Source organism: Grus americana, chromosome 1 (assembly GCF_028858705.1).
Source record: "Grus americana isolate bGruAme1 chromosome 1, bGruAme1.mat, whole genome shotgun sequence".
Taxonomy (NCBI): domain Eukaryota; kingdom Metazoa; phylum Chordata; class Aves; order Gruiformes; family Gruidae; genus Grus; species Grus americana.
In genome coordinates this window covers 28,690,704-28,709,424 of record NC_072852.1, presented here as the reverse complement: position 1 = coordinate 28,709,424, position 18,721 = coordinate 28,690,704, and positions in this window count along the sequence as shown.

Sequence of the window (18,721 nt, the reverse complement as noted above, 5' to 3'; positions counted from 1 at the left end):
TTGAGTTAGCTGATGCTCGCTGGTAAAGGTGTCCATAGCTACAGAGAGGCGAATGATATGTGTGATTGCTGGTGTTTACTTGTCCGACTGACTCGAGCTTTTGCTGATTTACCACAGTTGTTCTTATTGGAAAGAGGAAAAAACAAATGAAGAATGAGAATAAACAAAAATAGGCACAGAAAAGAGCAGCTCTGTAAGGTGATGCGGCACAGTGAGCTTCCACAAGGAGCAAGGACATGCACCCACACCCAGCCTCAGCCTCCCACGGGCTCTCCATGCACGGCGCCTGAAACTCAGCCTTGGGCCCTGAGGGAGAATTTGAGATGAGGAAACGCTCCTGCAGCCAGCCCTGAGGCAGGGAGCTGGAGCTGCTTCCCCTCCCTGGACAGTGGGTGGACGAATCCATCTGGGAGGCTGGCTCTCCATGACAGGGACAGAGGGTCCCCCAGGGTCAGGGAGAAGAGCAGATATTGCAATTCCTTGGCCCTGCAGCATTCATTTCCACTTATCTCCCTCCTCAGTATGCACAGTGAGGATCCTCCACGAGGACCTGAGGGCCTCTGGGTGCCCTACAGAGCTTTACTAAGCTGAGATGGGCTCCTGGATGCAGCTCGGCAGGCTGGACACCCAAAAGTCAGCCACCGCTCAGCAGAGCCAGCGTGCCAGCTGCAAACAGGAGACGAGATACAATACCCCACTGACAAAAAACACTGTGATGGTAATGGTGTCAAAAAGTGCAGAAAAAAACCAAGGGAAAATATGCTGACAAGCAGGGGTGAGGAACCCAAGAAGAGGAGAGTAGCTTGAGTCTGTAAATAGAATTTTCTGTGGGGAGAGCTCAGAAGTCTAAATAGTTAAAAGGCACTGAGAATTTTAGTTGGGCTTTTTTTTACTTTTAAAGGAATCCAATGGGGATTTTAGATAATGTGTAAGAGTTTGGCATCTCAATAAAGCCATAAACTTCACAGTAGCTCTGTAATGTCCCTATTTTGTTTATCACTTTTATTCTGCAGTGTTGGTTCATGCCAGTGATCCTCTGAGGGCAACACATGAAAGCTTCACTCATCCCTGCATTGCCATTAAGCTTCAAAGGGTCGGCTCTGGGTACAATTTAAAATCACTTTTTGTAGTAAAGCACTGTTATTAGCTCAAGCAAAGGGAGTGAACATTCAGGGGGGAAAAGCAGCCCTGTAATGTGGGCTTAGAATCAGCAGGTTAATTTTCCTTTGCATGGATTTTTTTTTTCCCAAAATATTTTAGGGATGTTGATGTTTTCACTAAGCTTTTCATTTGGAGTGACTCATAGCTGTGGCTTCCTATAACAGAAGGGATTCCTATTTGGACTCCCTACAAGGCACCTCCTTTCTATTTACATATAAATCAGATGCAGGAAGAGATTAGCAGCTTCATTCCAGTAACTGCAAGCAATCCAGGTCCTCTGACATTCCCATTTAGCAGGTTTGCGAAGAACTATGCTATGAGCTGTACAAAAGACTTGGGGAGGGGGAAGGCAGTTTGTTTTCCTTTTCCAGGGAGGGGATAGAAAGAAAGAAAGAAAGAAAGAAAGAAAGAAAGAAAGAAAGAAAGAAAGAACGAACGAACTGTTGCTTGAGCAAGGGATTATGACTGGAAAACCCAGTGGAAATCCCAGAAATAAAAACAAACCTGTACTGACTTGAAATGCAACTATGCTAGAGGTATCGGGTGTTTCTGATTTTTTCTGCTTTGGATACAAAGAAGAAAAAAGAAGTCAATCTCCCAGGCTTTGATGGGAATGAGCAGCCCTATTAAAGGAGCAATTTAAACCTAATAAAAGCCACTGGACTCCATGCACCAGGGTCATGCTGTTAACAATCTGAACTAGAAGGTAAAGAGAGCATTAATTCAGCATGGAGCTGATTGGAGTGCTGTGAGAATGGGGAAATAACCTACACGGACCAACAGAGGAAAATGGATGAGAAATCAGATTGAATTTGGAGTAACGTGAACTAATACATCCAGGCTAAAATAGCAGAGATGTTTGAAAAGCAACCATGGCAAGCTCCCCCAGGCTGGCTGGAACGGATTTGGCTCAAGGGCAGAAAAATGGGTTAATTCTTTACGAGTTGGGGCCTGGCAGGGGCAGCTACCTTCTCTGAAAGAAGGGTAACGAGGAGTCAGTGGAAGCTCTGGGTGCACAAATCACGTGGAATAATGTAATTCTGCCAAGAGCAGAGGGGCCATGTGGCGATGCAGCCAGACCCTGACCGCGGGGCCAAGAGCATTTGCCGCATGGTGAGATGATGGGGGAAGAGTCCTCCTTAGCACGCTGCTCCCCTGTCCTGTTAATCTTAGCCTCGAGTCAAACTTATTTTAAGTTAGTAACTCTTATAAAAGTGAGCTTCCACATCAGATAAACGTGTGCATCAGTGCTTCACCCGTATGGCTATACAATCTCTCTGCATACATTATATATACTACATACACACACACGCAGAGTATGATATAAATACCTAATTAAATATATACACTGAGTATTATATGACTGTATCTTGACCATTTTTTTCTCCCTATTGCAGCTCCTCAGGGACTGATCGTGATCTCACTTCCACTGATGCTTATCTGGAGCTAGCAGTTACACCAATGCAAAAACTGGTGTAAATTTACATTAGAATGAAGCTATTATAAACTGTTCCCACTGAAATATGTGTTTATATCTGACAGCCTGCAAGTTTTGCTCAGGAAACTAGTGAAAAGAAAAAAAGCTCTTCCAAAACAATTTCATTTGAAAAGCCTCCAAGTTATACACTCCAGCACTGTAAACAAGGTTCTCTTATGAAAGTGGATTTAAATGTCTTTCCATGAGATCAACATTTAATACAGGTGAATTTGCTATTCAATCTTTCCTTTACAGATTTTATTGTCAGCATAAACATTTATAAGGCAAATATTAAGATCATTTGGTCTGTTTAGGAGCTGAGCCTGAAAGAATGTTGCTTTCAATCTGTGAACCTTCCTACAGGCTCTTGGGCACACAGAGATTTGCCACAGAGTTTTCCAAATATCCTGGTGTAACCGAACCTTGACAGAGACTGTGCCAATATTATGGTGATTTTTCTTAGATCATTTTCTTAGAAGGCGGGAGGAAAGATAAAGGGACACAAAAAGTCAAGCTATTGTTTATAGTTGTCTATCCGGTATCTGGGAATGCTTTCAACTTCTTGTATCGCTCCCAAATACCACCTCTGTGCTTGCATTTCCCTTCTTTGAAATTAGAGTAATACTACTCCCCTACTTACCAGGTAAGCTGTTCTCACAAGGTGCATTTCTTCCCAGCAGCCTGTCCCACACAGCGCTAGTACTTCATATGCAGGGGCTTCAGGAGCTGACCAGAGATTGCAGAAGTGGTGGAGATGCTCCACAGAAAAAAGATAATGGAAACATAGGGGGGAAAAAAAGGCAAGACACTCACAGGACAGAACAGCAAAAAGCTGCTGAGCTGCTGCTGGGGAAAAGAGGGTCACCAATTTCAAAAATCTTACTTTTTAAAAATATTCTTTCTTGAAAAAATTAAGTTGAACAGCATCTATATATATTATATAGATAGCATAAGTTGAACAGTATCTATATATGAACAGCATCGAGGCAGGTGATCCTGCCCCTCTACTCCACTCTTGTGAGACCCCACCTGGAGTACTGCGTCCAGCTCTGGGGGCCCCCAGTACAGGAGAGACATGGAGCTGTTGGAGAGAGTCCAGAGGAGGGCCACGAAGCTGATCAGAGGGATGGAGCACCTCTCCTATGAGGACAGGCTGAGAGAGTTGGGATTGTTCAGCCTGGAGAACAGAAGGCTCCGGGGAGATCTAATTGCGGCCTTCCAGTACCTGAAGGGGCCTACAGGAAAGATGGTGAGGGACTGTTTATCAGGGAGTGTAGTGACAGGACAAGGGGTAATGGGTTTAAGCTGAAGGAGGGTGGATTTAGATTCGATGTTAGAAAGAAATTCTTTACTGTGAGAGTGGTGAGGCACTGGAACAGGTTGCCCAGAGAGGTTGTGGAGGCCCCATCCCTGGAAGTGTTCAAGGCCAGGTTGGATGGGGCTTTGGGCAACCTGGTCTAGTGGAGGGTGTCCCTGCCCATGGCAGGGGGGTTGGAACTAGATGATCTTTGAGGTCCCTTCCAACCCAAGCCATTCTATGATTCTATGATTCTATAAAATGCATAATCCTTCAGTCTTAAATCTTTACAATACACTTTCTCTTTATTTTGCTAAAGCAAAGCCACACGTCAAATACTCTATCATCTGAATGTTATTATCTAATAATACAGTAATTCCCCAGCATCTGATTATCTCTGGGTTTGGCATTTTAAAATCATACTTTAGAAAAGTGATTTAGATTTCCGGTATTGTTTGGTATGGTCACAAGTGTTCACACCAACAGTCATCCAAAATAGATGACAGAAAATCAAATAGCAGCCATTTAAATGTATTTATATGCAAATCATTGATTCACAGAAGGCAGATGTCAAAAGAAGAGAGAACTGAAGGTTCAGTCATGATTTACTTCTCTGTTCTGCCTGTTGTTCCAGGGCATTTTAGATAAAAATAATTTATTGGGTGATTAATAATTAAAATATTAATTATCAATGACAAACACATGAAAAAATAGAAGAGTAAATAAACTAAAGACAAAAATACACCGAGTTGTCAAAGCATGGTACTACCCTACTGGTAAAAACTCAGATATGACATTAGTTTTCTGCCACAAATCATGAAAATAGAAAACTGCACAAAGTTAAGCCATGGAGAAAGATTTTTTTTTTTTTATTACAATAGCACATAGCATCTCATTAGTAAATAATAGAAAACCAAGCACATCATTTTATGCAAACCATACACAGCCAATCTGCGTATTTTTTGTTTTTGTAATATGAAAAGGAAATGGTAACAAATATCCAAGCTAATACCCTTCCTGTAGCCAAACTATGCCTTTTCAGGAACTATAATCGGATACAATATAATATCATCATTCATCATCCAAGACATTCAATAGAACTTCACCCATATCACAAGGTCATTTCTTCCAATGGTCATTTAAGAAAAACATAACTTTGTATTCAAAAAATATTTATGCTGGCTTCAGCAAAAAAGTGTCTGATTGGAATAGTCCTGAGGTCACGGTATCTTGAGGATGCTCAAGTTCCTGACATTTCTCACTGCTGTCCCACGTGAATATAAGGACTTCACAGAGAATCTTCAGATAGTTATATTTACAATTTCTTCTTCCTCTTCATTGAGGTCGAAGAGATTCAAAGGTGCTCAGGAACTCACAAAAGCAAGATCCTTATTTATAATCTTCTCAGTGCCAGAGCAAGTGTCATCTGGTCTTTGATCCTGTAAATAGAAAGATCTCCCCATGCTCTCATTAATAAGGCCTGGGAACTGCCATTTTTCCTGGCTCTGTGCCTTTCTGAGTCAGAAGAAGCCCCAGGTTCAGCACCTACCTCTGTGGCCCCTGGAGACATATGTTCAAAAGATAACAGGTAATACAGACTGACATTGCAAAACAACACCAGATTCTCAGAGTTAAGTTTTTATTATTTATTAAATATCATTTTAAAGTTACAGGTTTTTCCCCCTACCCATCTTGAGGTTCTATCTAGGTTTTGGGAGGTACCATGGCTTTTCAAGATTAACAGTTGACTGTGGGTGATGTACAGGACATACACAATGGACACAGGACCACATTCTACCCTCTCTTTGGCTATGTGGAGGCAGAGGGAAACAAAGACTGTACTTGTAGAGACAAGCCCTAAAAGTTAAAGCCAGCAGTCCCCAGAGGAGAAAAGTAGGATGCAATCCTCTTTTGGGTGGGACAGTACATTTTGAAAGTGATTGCATCAGGAACAGGGGAGCACTTGTGTGCAGAAAAAAAGTCTTACCATCCTCAAGAACAAAAGGAGGAAATACCATCACTCCTTCCTTTGGATGTATTTTGTCAGCGTCAGATGAGATTTTGTACAAGTGCATGAATATACCCACATGCACACACACATAAACACAGGCATTTAAGATTAAAGTTGCTCCATGCTCTGGACTAATCACAGTATCACAGTACCTCCTGCTCCACTCTGATGAGGAAAACGGAACAGAAGGGAAGAAGGACAAGGATGAAGAAAAGACTAAGGATCCCAGCAACTAAATTGTCCAAAAGGGACAGCCTTTTGCTACTTTATTCCCTCTTCTTTTCTTCAGCATGAGTTTGTCTTGTCTCACTTATTTATGAGAAGCATGAACCCTTCAGCCCCCTGTTTTGGAAGAAGCGTACAAGTGTTTTCTTTCTCGCTTTCCTTAGCACTGCCCTTCAATGGCAATCCAGGGGCTTATTACATTTCTTATCTCTGAAAAATGTTCAATGCCTTTTGACATTCTCGCCAAAAAAATCTTATCTCATTAGTCATCTCATGTTTTCATATCATGGCTATTATTCATAACTTGCTAATTTGCTAAATGGGCCAAAATGGACGTACTCATCCCACTGACAGTGCTGATGTATTCAGAAGAGCAGGCACATTGCAGTTGTGACACTGAATCATTCATATCAATCCAAAACACAGGTGGTGGTATTGTCCAGAAAAGACATTACTCATTTAGAGGTAACTTAGACTCTGATGCCTGCTTCCCAAGCTGTTTAAGTATTCATTTCTAATCATAGAACAGAAGCCAAGATTCCCTACTCCTAACACAGCACAAGCCACACGGGAGCCCTCTTGCCTACCTTTTCTTTAGGTTCATGATTTCTTCATCTGGGCTATCGGTAGTCTATCTGCAATAGGAAGGATGGAGTGTGACCCCATCCCAGTCTAGCGTAGAGACTGGGAAATGGGAGGGGGCTGGGACTTCCTCAGGATATGGAGGAAACTGAATCAGATCTTCCACTTCCCAGGCAAGTGCTTTCCCCCCAGGTCATCAGGACAACATGGCCACTGCCTTTCCCTCTTCCCTAGGTTATTTACTGCTATCCCTTGCTGAACTGGGAGTGCTCAGACCACTTCTAGCAAATCAATCCCTTCCAGAGAGAAGCCCTGAACTGATTTATTTAGCCAAAAACTGTGGTACATCATGTGTAGCAATGCCACTAAGGATACCCAAGTAAGCTTTTGGCTCCAAGACACATGTCTGAGCACCTACAAAGTCCAGGTAGGCTTTACATTAATTGCCATGGGAAGTCTAGTTCCTTACACTGGGCTTAAAAAGAAACACGGGTGCCTGAATTGTGACTCTGGCCAGTAAACTCTCTGACTTTGTCCATACTCTGTGCAAAAGCACGAGCCTGAGTGTATACTGAAGTCCAGCCTCAGACACAGCTTTAAGGCAACCTTTGGAGAATGCTAGAGGAGAAGATGGGAAACCATGAGCAAAATGCATCTGCAATGTGAATATTAACACATGACCCTTTGCTTTCACTGATCACATCTAGGGTAAGAGCCTCTGCCATGCTCCAGCCTTGCTGTGAGGGTCAGCGAAGAGGCAGTGCCCCCACCATAAATGCTAGTAGTGGGTTCCCCTTTCACAGAAAGCTAAAAGTAGCCGTAAAGTCAACTCTCTTGTGATCATTTTCTATAATTTATGTCATTTGGCACTTGCCCCGAAGTAAATGCTAATACAGCTTTCTGCACTTCTATGCCTTCCTAATTTCTAATGGCACATTTTAATAGTTTCTCCAACAAAACAACATTTGTATCAGGAATTCACACAGTTGCATCACTTTCTATATAGGATAATATAATTGCACTGAGGTCAAATCTGAGAGAAAGAAGTCAAGAATATTATTTATTGACACTAACTTTTCACTCTTACCTCCTTGCAGGCTTTTACTTGAGATTAAATGCCACAATTGGGTGGAAGTTCAAAATGTCCTGGCTCTTCTTAACCCAGCTCTTCTTAACATTCTGGATTAGTAAATATTTTGGGGTGGGACTTGCACTTTCTTTTCTGTAAAATAAAAATAACTCCCCTAAAACTAAGTATCAAATATACACTTTATCTCCTCTGAATTCGATGAAACAATGGAAAATATAAAATTTTCCTTAATGGCAAAGATTTATTTTTTTTTAATAATTCTAGCTCAGTAGAGCTGCTGAACAGGTAGTGAATGCGACAACAAGCAGGATGAAAATATGGAAGCCATTCTGGCTTCCATTAGCAGTTTCAAGTGAATATAAATCTTCTCAGACATTTTTCAATATCATTAGATCATATTTTCTCAGGGAAAACTGTTCTTCCAGAAAATTTCAGTCCACTCCTAATCAGAAAAAAATAGACCATTAGGAACTTTTCAATTGTTCTTTAAACAAGTCTAATTAATAATAAATTTACAATTCCATTAAAAATTAAATAGTTTCTTCTTTGACAGTTTAACAAAAATCCTGCTGGGGATCCTGGGTTTTTTTAATGACTCAGGGCTTGCAGAACATTATATTTCATAACAAAAAGATGATTTAGTGTAGAGAACATTGACTCGTGGTGTTTTATCCTCTTCTGCAGGGAAATAAAATATCTATTACTGTCTTAGACATGGAGACTTTTCCAAGATAATGTGCTAAAAGCAAAGGATTTTGCCTGTATACCACTGAAGTCACTCATTTTGTCACTGACTTCACTAAGAGAAGGACTGGAATCACAATAAGAATGTTTAAATGTAATTCTGTGAAGGTCCTATATATAGAAGCCATTTAATTTCCATCGAGTTTTTCCTTCTTTATGTCCTTGCCATGTACTGCGCTGTTTAGGCCAACCACCGTTAGAAATCTAGTGAATAGGTGTGAACTATGTGCTGTATGCTGCATTTTTAATATCTAAAACAGAGTGCACTGTTCCCAGAGAGCGATAAAAATGTCTGCATCCTAAGGGCATTTTTATATTTGCGTTTGGAAAATATTCCTCTCTTCACAGCTGCTACCCAGCCAAAAAACAATGCGTGAGCACAGCCAACAACTTGGAGTGGAAAGGAGCTATTTATTTCCTTGCTGTGGTCCAAGGTGTTTTCAGGATTGCTGAATATAATTTCCTGTTTTTTAGACAGTTCTTAAAAGCAGATCTTTGGGGAAGCAAATTATTCTGAAAGTTGCCCTAACTTCAGAGTAATGTCATTGATTTCCCTAAACTAATCCTGGTTTATGCCACTGTGTCTCAATTTCTTTTGTATTTTATGAAACAACACAAAGTAACTCAAAGTATGTTCAAGTATGGGCATATCCGTACTGCTGATACCCAATACTGGGAACAGCTTAAGTTTTATGAAGTCTTTGGAGTGATACGTGCAACTGCAGATGACATTTGAGGTAGAACTGGATGTCCAAATGTATGTCTCTATCTCTTGCATGGCCCTATTTCATGACAAGAAAGCAGTATTTATTGCCAGGTAGCGCACCCCTTTTGCCTTATGGCAGCACAACTTGCAGTAGGCCATTGGCAAGCTCTTGGAAGCCAAGCAATTTATGATAGACTCTTTATTGACAGCCCATTAATTTATTGATAGTCGTTAGGCACTTCTATGGAGCAGCTTTCTCAAAGTATATCTTAGCAAATTTTAGGAGTTCTGGCACCTTGCAGAGCACAAATCCCTTTGAGCTGAATCAGACAATTTGAATGTGTTGCCATATTGCAGTGTTCTAAGTAATTATTTTTTTTTCTGGAGGTAAGTACACAGTATGAAATAAACACAAATTATTAAGTGATATTGATAGTCATAATTGATATTCTGTTCTCTTCAAATGTAACACAGAGTTATTACATCCCTTTCAATCTTGTCTGCACGATCATTTTATTACCGTGTAACATGGAAGTGCCCTGGTCTGAGGTTTCTGCTGGTGGAGAAAAATAAAGTTTGGTTACCATACTAAAGCACCCACACACTCACAGGACTACAAACATACCTCAGATATTTTTTCAGGGTCTATTCAATTCAGGGCTTGGTATAACTCCAGCTGGGCACTGATAAGCCTCTGCTTGATATTTTTCAACACAGCTGCTTTATTGGTGGTATCACATACCTACTGCCAGGCGTGGCTGGTTACAAAGGCAGGATGGCATCCTTGCAGCTTTGGCACCACAACAGGACTACCGCCCATCTCTCTCTGTCCAACGTGGACTTGAATTAGATTTGAATTCTTATGGCATCAATACTTCCCAAAATTCACATAACTTCAGTTGTAGCATGCCTAATCATTAATAATGACAGTTACGGTAAACATAACCTAAGTATAGTTCAGTAGATTACAGAAATTATGTTTAATAAAGATCAGGTTTAAATCTGATGGAGGGGAATCCCTGCCTTGTAAGCTTTACTGGTGAATTAGGTTGGCTCCTGTGTTTGGGACACTCACTCGTGTCTTTATCTAGAAAACCATTCACAGAAATTTATTTATTCAGTAGGTCAACATTTATCTTGGAATGTAAATATTTTAAGACCAAACAGAGACTGCTAATAGGATGTAGTATTTTTAAAAATATGACCCAATGAAAGATGTTCTTGAAAGATGTTGACTTGCCTCTTTTACTGTTCAGGATGTGTGAATTCATGCATAATTCAAGTTTTACCTTTCCTGGAGGATTTCCTAGCATTTACGGAATCGGTAAAATTATCAGGTTGTAAAGAATTACAGAGCAAATACTCATTAAATTACAGTGTTTTTAACTATTTTTAATACTGTGTTGCTTCCTTCTGTTAATACTCAGTATCCTGTGGACATCTAAGGACAGTGCTGCCCCTTCTAGAGATTTGGTTGTCCCACTTTCTCAGCTAACTTATGCAAACTTTCCACTCACAACCCTGAGGACCTGAGGTTGTCCTTCTATTGACAGAACCAGTGTCAGAGTGCAGAATGGGAGTATAAAAAGAATGATCAAAAGACAATGATGTTCAGCATTTCTCATGTTCACTCTTTTTCTTAAGAAAAATATATAAAATTTACATGCATCAAAATGGATATATATATAGGTAAGGAAAGAGTTTACTGTTGTAATTTCTGTATTTAAGAAAAGTGCACAGTGCTGAAGAGCTGAGTCTACAGAACAAGAAAAAAATTGAAAAATTCACCATTAAAATGAATTAATGAGGAAATTACTGATTGAACAGCTACTTCGCTTTAGCTGCTATCAGACAAGAAACAATTTTACAGTTATCTACATAAATTTTAATTATATTTATTATATTTTATTATATTTCCTTTCAAACATGGATTTCTAATCACACACACTGATAAAGAAATCTGATCAATGATGCCACACAACATTTTACGGTACCTGTAGTGGAAAATATATTTCCGCTTATGTACCACTAATCATCATTAATACCCAACATAGATTACATTGTTTTAGTAATACTGCTTTATTATCATTAGCACTGCATAATATTCTGTAATTATATTCTCAAAATATCAGCCTAATGATTTCTCATCCCACTTGCAGTAAAAATCGGTCTCTATTGCCAGATTGACTGTTACGCTGTAAAAGACAATTATGTTACTGAGGAAAAAGTAAAAAATCAGAAAAAGCAATGTCATGAATAATACCAATACCATAACATATTTGTATAAGAGAATGACTGTTTTATTTTTCTTCTTATTTTACCAAACTGCAGTTAAAAAAAAAGTCTACACATCACATATTCTGAGGAAATGATAGAAGTTCCTGTTCTCTCACATCTGGAACATTAGCAAACTCAACCTCCAAAAAAATAGAGGCTAAATAATTTACCATGCTGTTTATTTCAAAGACCTCCTTCCAGAATTAAAGGAAATCTATTTGCATGTTTCTAAAGGCATTGTTCCTTCAGTCTGTGATGTTCATCAGTCAGGTTTGCTGCTTTTGTTTTTGTAATCTAAATAAATATAGTTCAATGGTTTGGAACTCCATGGCTATCCCAGTGGAGTCCTCTATATCTATTGTGTAAGGCAGAAGTAGGGGAAGCAAAGGATGACTAATTTTATGAACGTGAGATGATGGAAGCAAGTGGAAATCTCTACATTCTGCTACAATCTGCCACTTTTTAAGACTCTCGTAAAGCCTAATGGTGCAACAGCTTCTGAATCTCCCACAGTTAAGTTTGTTTTTTCCATTTTCAATGATTATTTCTACTCTTTTCCTTGACTCATTAATTCTTCAGATACTGCTAGAAATTTGCTAAAACATCTCTCATTTACTTGAGGTAGGTATGTGCACACAGGCACCTACGAAACAATAACTACTGGGTGTAAATTGACACCTAGCTTGCAATAATATGTTCACAAAATCATGGCCTAAGTGAGAAACAAGTGTTGAAGCAATGGAGAAACAACCACTGAGAAACAGTGGTTGAAGAGTGAAAGCCAAAGGAAATGCAACACAATATGCTGACAGAAGGAGGTAAAATGCAAATGGATTTCTTTTTTGTCCCTGATATACTCTAATTTTTTAAAATATTTTTAAGATTGAAAAAGTTCTGCAAGGGAATTACAGCTTAACTGAAGTAAGCTGTACCAAATTCTTGTAGTCCTTACTTGTCAATGGTTTTCACAGTAAAGTGAACATCTGAGAAGGTTTGTACCTTACGCAGAGCTTTACAGGAATGAGATTTTCCATTTTGTGGAAAATTATACAAAAAGTGTTTAAAACTGTAAATACAGAATTTTAAAATTTCCTGTTATTTCCTATGTATCAGGATGTTTCTGTATTTCCTATCAAAATAGCAGTAAAATGGATTCATACTTGCTGAATGTCTCCATTTTAGCAAAATATAGGAAAAAAGATAATTTGGTTGATGCAACGTGGATTGTGGCCTGTGTTGGGTTTGCGTGGCAGGGTTTTGGTAGCGGGGGGGCTACAGGGGTGGCTTCTGTGAGAAGCTGCTAGAAGCTCCCCCTGTGTCTGATAGAGCCAATGCCAGCCGGCTCTAAGACGGGCCCACCGCTGGCCAAGGCCAAGCCAATCAGCGCCTCTGTGATAACATATTTAAGAAGAAGAAAAACACTTAGAGAGAGAGAGCTTTTGCAGCCGGAGAGAGGAGTGAGAAGATGTAAGAAACTCTGCAGACACCAAGGTCAGTGCAGAAGGAGGGGCAGGAGGTGCTCCAGGCACCGGAGCAGAGATCCCCCTGCAGCCCGTGGTGAAGACCATGGTGAAGCAGGCTGTCCTCCTGCAGCCCATGGAGGAAGGATGAGGGGGTGTAGAGATTCCACCTGCAGCCCGTGGAGGACCCCATGCCGGAGCAGGTGGAGGCACCTGAAGGAGTGTGGGAAGCCCACGCTGGAGCAAGTTCCAGGCCGGACCGGTGGACCCGTGAAGAGGTGAGCCCACGCCAGGGCAGGTTTGCTGGCAGGAATTGTGACCCCGTGGGGGACCCCACGCTGGAGCAGTTTGCTCCTGAAGGTCTGCACCGCGTGAGAGGGACTCCATGCTGGAGCAGGGGAACGATGAGAGGAGTCCTCCCCCTGAGGATGAAGAAGCGGCAGAAACAACGTGAGATGAACTGACCGTAACCCCCACTCCCCGTCCCCCTGCGCCGCTGAGGGGGGGGAAGGTTGAAGCCGGGAGTGAAGTCGAGCCCGGGAAGATGGGAGGGGTGGGGGGAGGTGTTTTAAGAGTTGATTTTATTTCTCATTCCTCTACTCTGTTTTGCCTAGTAATAAATTAAATGAATTCCCTCTCTAAGTTCGGTCTGTTTTGCTCGTGACGATAATTAGTGAGTGATCTCTCCCTGTCCTTATCTCGACCTACAAGCATTTTGTTATGCCTTTTCTCCCCTGTTTGGTGAATGAGGGGAGTGAGAGAGCGGCTCTGGTGGGCACCTGGCCTTCAGCCAGGGTCAACCCACCACATGGCCCAAAACCATCACCTGTTCTTCCATTGAAATCAAGGTGACTGGGCAGGATCACACAGTGTAGGACCAAGCCCAAGACTATACAGACAAAACCCTGGAAGACAATGCATAACTGAAACCAGCTATACAACAGCTGGTTTATTCTAAGCCTGTCTCTTACACTGTCTACAGTCAAGGGAGAGAAACTGGCTCCTAAGGGTATTTTAGCCTAACTATAAAACACGCATCTAAAATAACTAGCCAAATCACTTTCTGAAGAGTCTCTCCTTCTGCTAACCATAGAAGAACTAGCTTAGGCTAAATGTCTAAATTATAGAATATCCACTGTTAAGGTAGTTACATTTGGAAAAGAGAAATATTTCATTATTATGTGCTTCATTATTGACTTTGAGATGGCCACAATTTCACCCAATCTTTTTGTATACAATCGCTGTTGATGTTTAAATATGTAGGTGCTGCCATCGAGACAACCTCAGAGTTTCATAATACCATTGAAGACCAAATTCTTCCAGGGATCTCCAGAAGACGTCTGGAGTTCATTGCCATCCCCACACTATCTCCTGAAAACCATGTCCAGAAGACAATGTTCATAGATATCTTGGGGAACTCCTTCTCACAATATTGCCTAATGCAAGATTTGTAGTTCATGAGAATTTTTATTCCCAATTAAAAATAAGAAATGTGGTAACATTTTGGACCCTTTGAACATCGTGAATAGCTCAATTAAAATTTGGTCAAAGTCATTGTCACAGAGTAGACGTATTTCAGCTTATAGAGGAAAGGTTTGAAAGACAAAGGGCAAAGTTTGAATTGTCCTTAAAGCTGTGTAGAAGGCCAGTGCAAAGTGACTGAGGAGCAGGGTGGGACATTTCCATTTCCTTGAGTAAGTCCATGATTTAGCCACTGAACTTTGGACACTGACAAGCTATGAGACTTAAGAGCACTGAAGTGGCAGCTGGAATAGTTAAGATGGGAAGTGATTAAGTCATGAACAATGTGAGGCTGGAAAGTACTGCAACAGGCCATTGGGAAATAACAGTTACAGCATCACCACTGAACTGCCAAATGTGTTTTCTACTGACTGAAGTGGGACCCAGGATTTCTTTGTTGCAAAGCACAGCATTGCTAAAAATGAAATATTTGTCTCAATCAGTGAATAAAATCTAAATAAAATGGTGGTGCCTCCCACATTTGTGATGGACACATTTGTGCTATAGGTGGTCATGGCAAGTCAGCAGCCCGTGTTCCTCAAAGCAATTTTCCCAGTGCATGGTGAAGTGTTGCCCAAATGGTGAATACAAAACAAGACAGTGTGCCTTAGCAACATGTTTCAAGAAGAAACATACTGCAAAATTCACTGGCAAATCAACACAATTTTTTTTTATAAAAAGGGAATCACTCAAGGGGACCTTTCTCAAGACCAAAGTTTGTGCAATCTAAGACTTGGAAAGACATTTTGACTAGACTGAGCAATCTGTTGACCTTTCAGAGACATGCTCTTAATAAATTCATGTGTACCAAAGGTGCTGGAGCTGATTTACTATGAAGCAAGGCAACATCTGCTCAAGGAATGCCCCCATTTCATGAAGAATGTAAATTCGCTATTTTTACAGGACCCTGAAAAAGTTACACTGCCATCTCATATTGTACAACCTTCAAGCTCTTTCCTATGAAACTACTAAAAACATTCCATAGATACAACTTAGCATCACAGATGCTAAAATATTGCCAGCATTCAGTCACTGAAAATGTTCTAGGCAAAATGTTAAGTTAAACATATGCTTATAGGGAATGTTGGGGCTGGAGGGGTCTCCACATCATAGTTCTCCAGCAGCTCCAAAAGTTGTTTCATGGGGACAGACACACACTGTACAATAAAGGCATTTGGAGAAAGCTTCCTCTTTTCTCCTATAAATGGAATTTATCTTTCATTTTCTCACTAGAAGATACTTTTTAAGACACTGTTCACACTCTGGCATTCACCAGTTCAGTATTTTATTTTACTGTTGTCATCTCAGTAAAAATATTCTCAGATGTGGCTACATGCATTCATAGAGAATTTACCACCACTTGAAAAGGCTTTCCCATTATTCAGTTCTCTCTAAATAAAAATTTTGCCTGGTAAAAGCAGGTTCTTTAGAATAGACAGCACCACTTAAGCATGGTCATGTCTCTTACAGTAAATCCAGATAGTTCCGTCATAAGACATTTCATAAAGCCATGTACTTTTTCTTCTGACTTCTCACATCACCTTAATAGATCAAAATAATAGGGAGCAGTCCCTGTGTTCACTTTGATGCAAGAACTGCAATTCAAGTCACCCCCATGTTGCAGCCTATGCGGGATGGAAACCTTTTCACTGTCTGCACCAGCACTGCCTCCCACGTAAAGTCCTGTCGCATCCATCTCATGAGGACTATGTCTCACCCGTGGGAGCTGGAAGGGCTTCTGAGCTGCAGGACCCACACAACCAGTCCCCACTCGGGAGGGAGCTGGGGCTGTCCTGTCTCCATCCCCACCACGATGTGGCTCCCACGGGAAGGCAGCCTAGCTAAGCCGGCTGGACGGGGGCTGCAGCACATTCCTGACAAATCCAAGATATAAGACACATAAACAGGCAGTAGAGTCCTTATTCTATTCTCAGTTACCCAGACATTAAACAACCCCCAGACTTCTATTGTGTAGGGAATGTATCTTGATGGGTAGAAGAACAAAGAAATGTGTCAAAACAAACTGGAATATTTCTCCTGACATGTTTGCATTTTTCTGAACGGTAATTAAATAAGCTCAGGTGGCTTTCCCTGATTGTTTACACTTGAACTTTTCATCAGCTTAATATTCCATAAGCCTAACTACACATGCTATTCATTCATGGATTTTTAAATATGGGTGCATTTTGTTTTAAGATGCAGATGTTAGCATAATATAGTACTAACAGATCTCTCAGTATGAATAAACAGGAATCTGTGTTTATACATGATACAGAGAATTGTGTAGGGAGTTCTCCTCATTAAAATGATAAACTAAGCCCAATTTAATTACAGCTTAAAAGCCAAAGGGAAGCATGTTACTATCTTATCCTGCAGGACACAAGGTAACTTAAAAAAATAGTGGCATGCTAGTGATAACGTAAACAGAAATACAAAATCATACTAGGCAGTAGTATTTGGCAAGCTTCATACCTATAGAGATCCCTTTTCATTTCCAATGATGATTTTCTGGCTTGGTTACTTACAAAAAAAAAAAAAAAAAAGGTCAGTTTTTAAAAGCTATCCTAAAGCACACTCCATATATTTCCACCATATAATATTGGAAAAGTTAAATACGTACAAAATACTTTTTTTACTCTGAGACAGTTTATACAGGTTCTAATGTTCTGCAATGAAACAGAGAGAAAGCACTTGCAAAGACAATTACATTTTCTTTCTTCTAATAAGGAATTAGGAGCAATAAGCTTTCTTCATTTCCTTACCTGATGACAAAAGGCTGTAAACCGAGATATTAAGAAATTGGGCCAAAAAGAAATCTGGGCACCAGAATGTAAAAGTCACGGTACTGAAGACGCTGCTGATGCTCTGAAAGGCAGCATTTTGGACACAAATTTGTTTTGCTTCATGTTTTTTAAATGATTTTTTTTTTCTGAAGGTGGTTCGAAAAAGAGCTGAGCACAGTGTGTCTACCTTGTTTAGCAGCAGGACAAATTCACAGCCTAAATAAATCCCCCTGCTAAATTTTTACGCTAGAAGTACAGTAAGCTGTCCCTGTAAGTGGAAATAATGCATTATATTATTAGACTACTTTTGGCATCTAGCTCCTCCTATTCATTTATTCTCACCCAAAAAAGAATTATTTTCTGGTTGACTTGAGCTGACACATCTCCAACTAAAATATCCACAATTTGCAAAGTAGATATCCTTGCAGTCAGCATATATTAATAGCTTTCAGACCAGAACAGTCTGTGGTGCTGTCTACCTTTGCACAATATCATTGTGGTTAGCAGAACCACTCTATAAATAAGCTTTGGGTTCTGTGTTCTCGGCTTTTTCAACCTCAGGAGGCTGGAAATTAAAGCCTGCAAATCACAGGGAAGTGCACTAACCAGCCAACACAGGGGAAGAAGTAGGATATTGTGGTTTTTACTGGCAGACAATACAAATAATCTAACTGTTCCCACCTTGCTGAAAAATTAAAAAAGACCTAGTTTTATCAAAAGTATATAATATGCCAATATTTCAGCAAAAAATGGCTCAGCCAAATAAAAGCACCCAGAGTTAACACCGAACCAGCACCCAAGCAGCCTATAAATACAGCAGTCTATCAAACCTCATACAGCCCGAACTTTAGATGTGGATGGTGTCACACAACCACATGAAAAAAAAATCACAAACATTTTTACATTCCACAAAATGAAACTGTAACCTCACTGCTAAAAGTAAGGGTTCCCTTTCAATGAGCGCCGAGGAACCAGAAACCACAGCAGCCACCCCTGAGGCTGTCACTTTGTTCTCCTGGCAGTGGCTGAACCTTTAAGTTCCTGGAGTTAACCCCGACTAATAACCGAACTGCAGGTCGGCACCTGGCCAGCTCCCATCAAATAATATTTACATCTCTCTTATCAGGTCATAAATTGTTAAACTCGATCTTTTGGCGTACCCAAAACAATTACCTGCCTGTCATAAAAGCGTGCAGTGCATTGCTAGAGGCATAAAAGAGCTTCTATTATGTTTTCAAACTTGTGCTGGTAGATGGAGTTGGTAGACAAAGAGGCCGCCTTTCCTGAATGAGTGGACTGACTCCTCAATCTTTAATTCTGATCTGGTGAGTGGAATTACAATGCTTAACCAACCGCCCAGACAGATGTTAGCATAGTTGTTACCAAA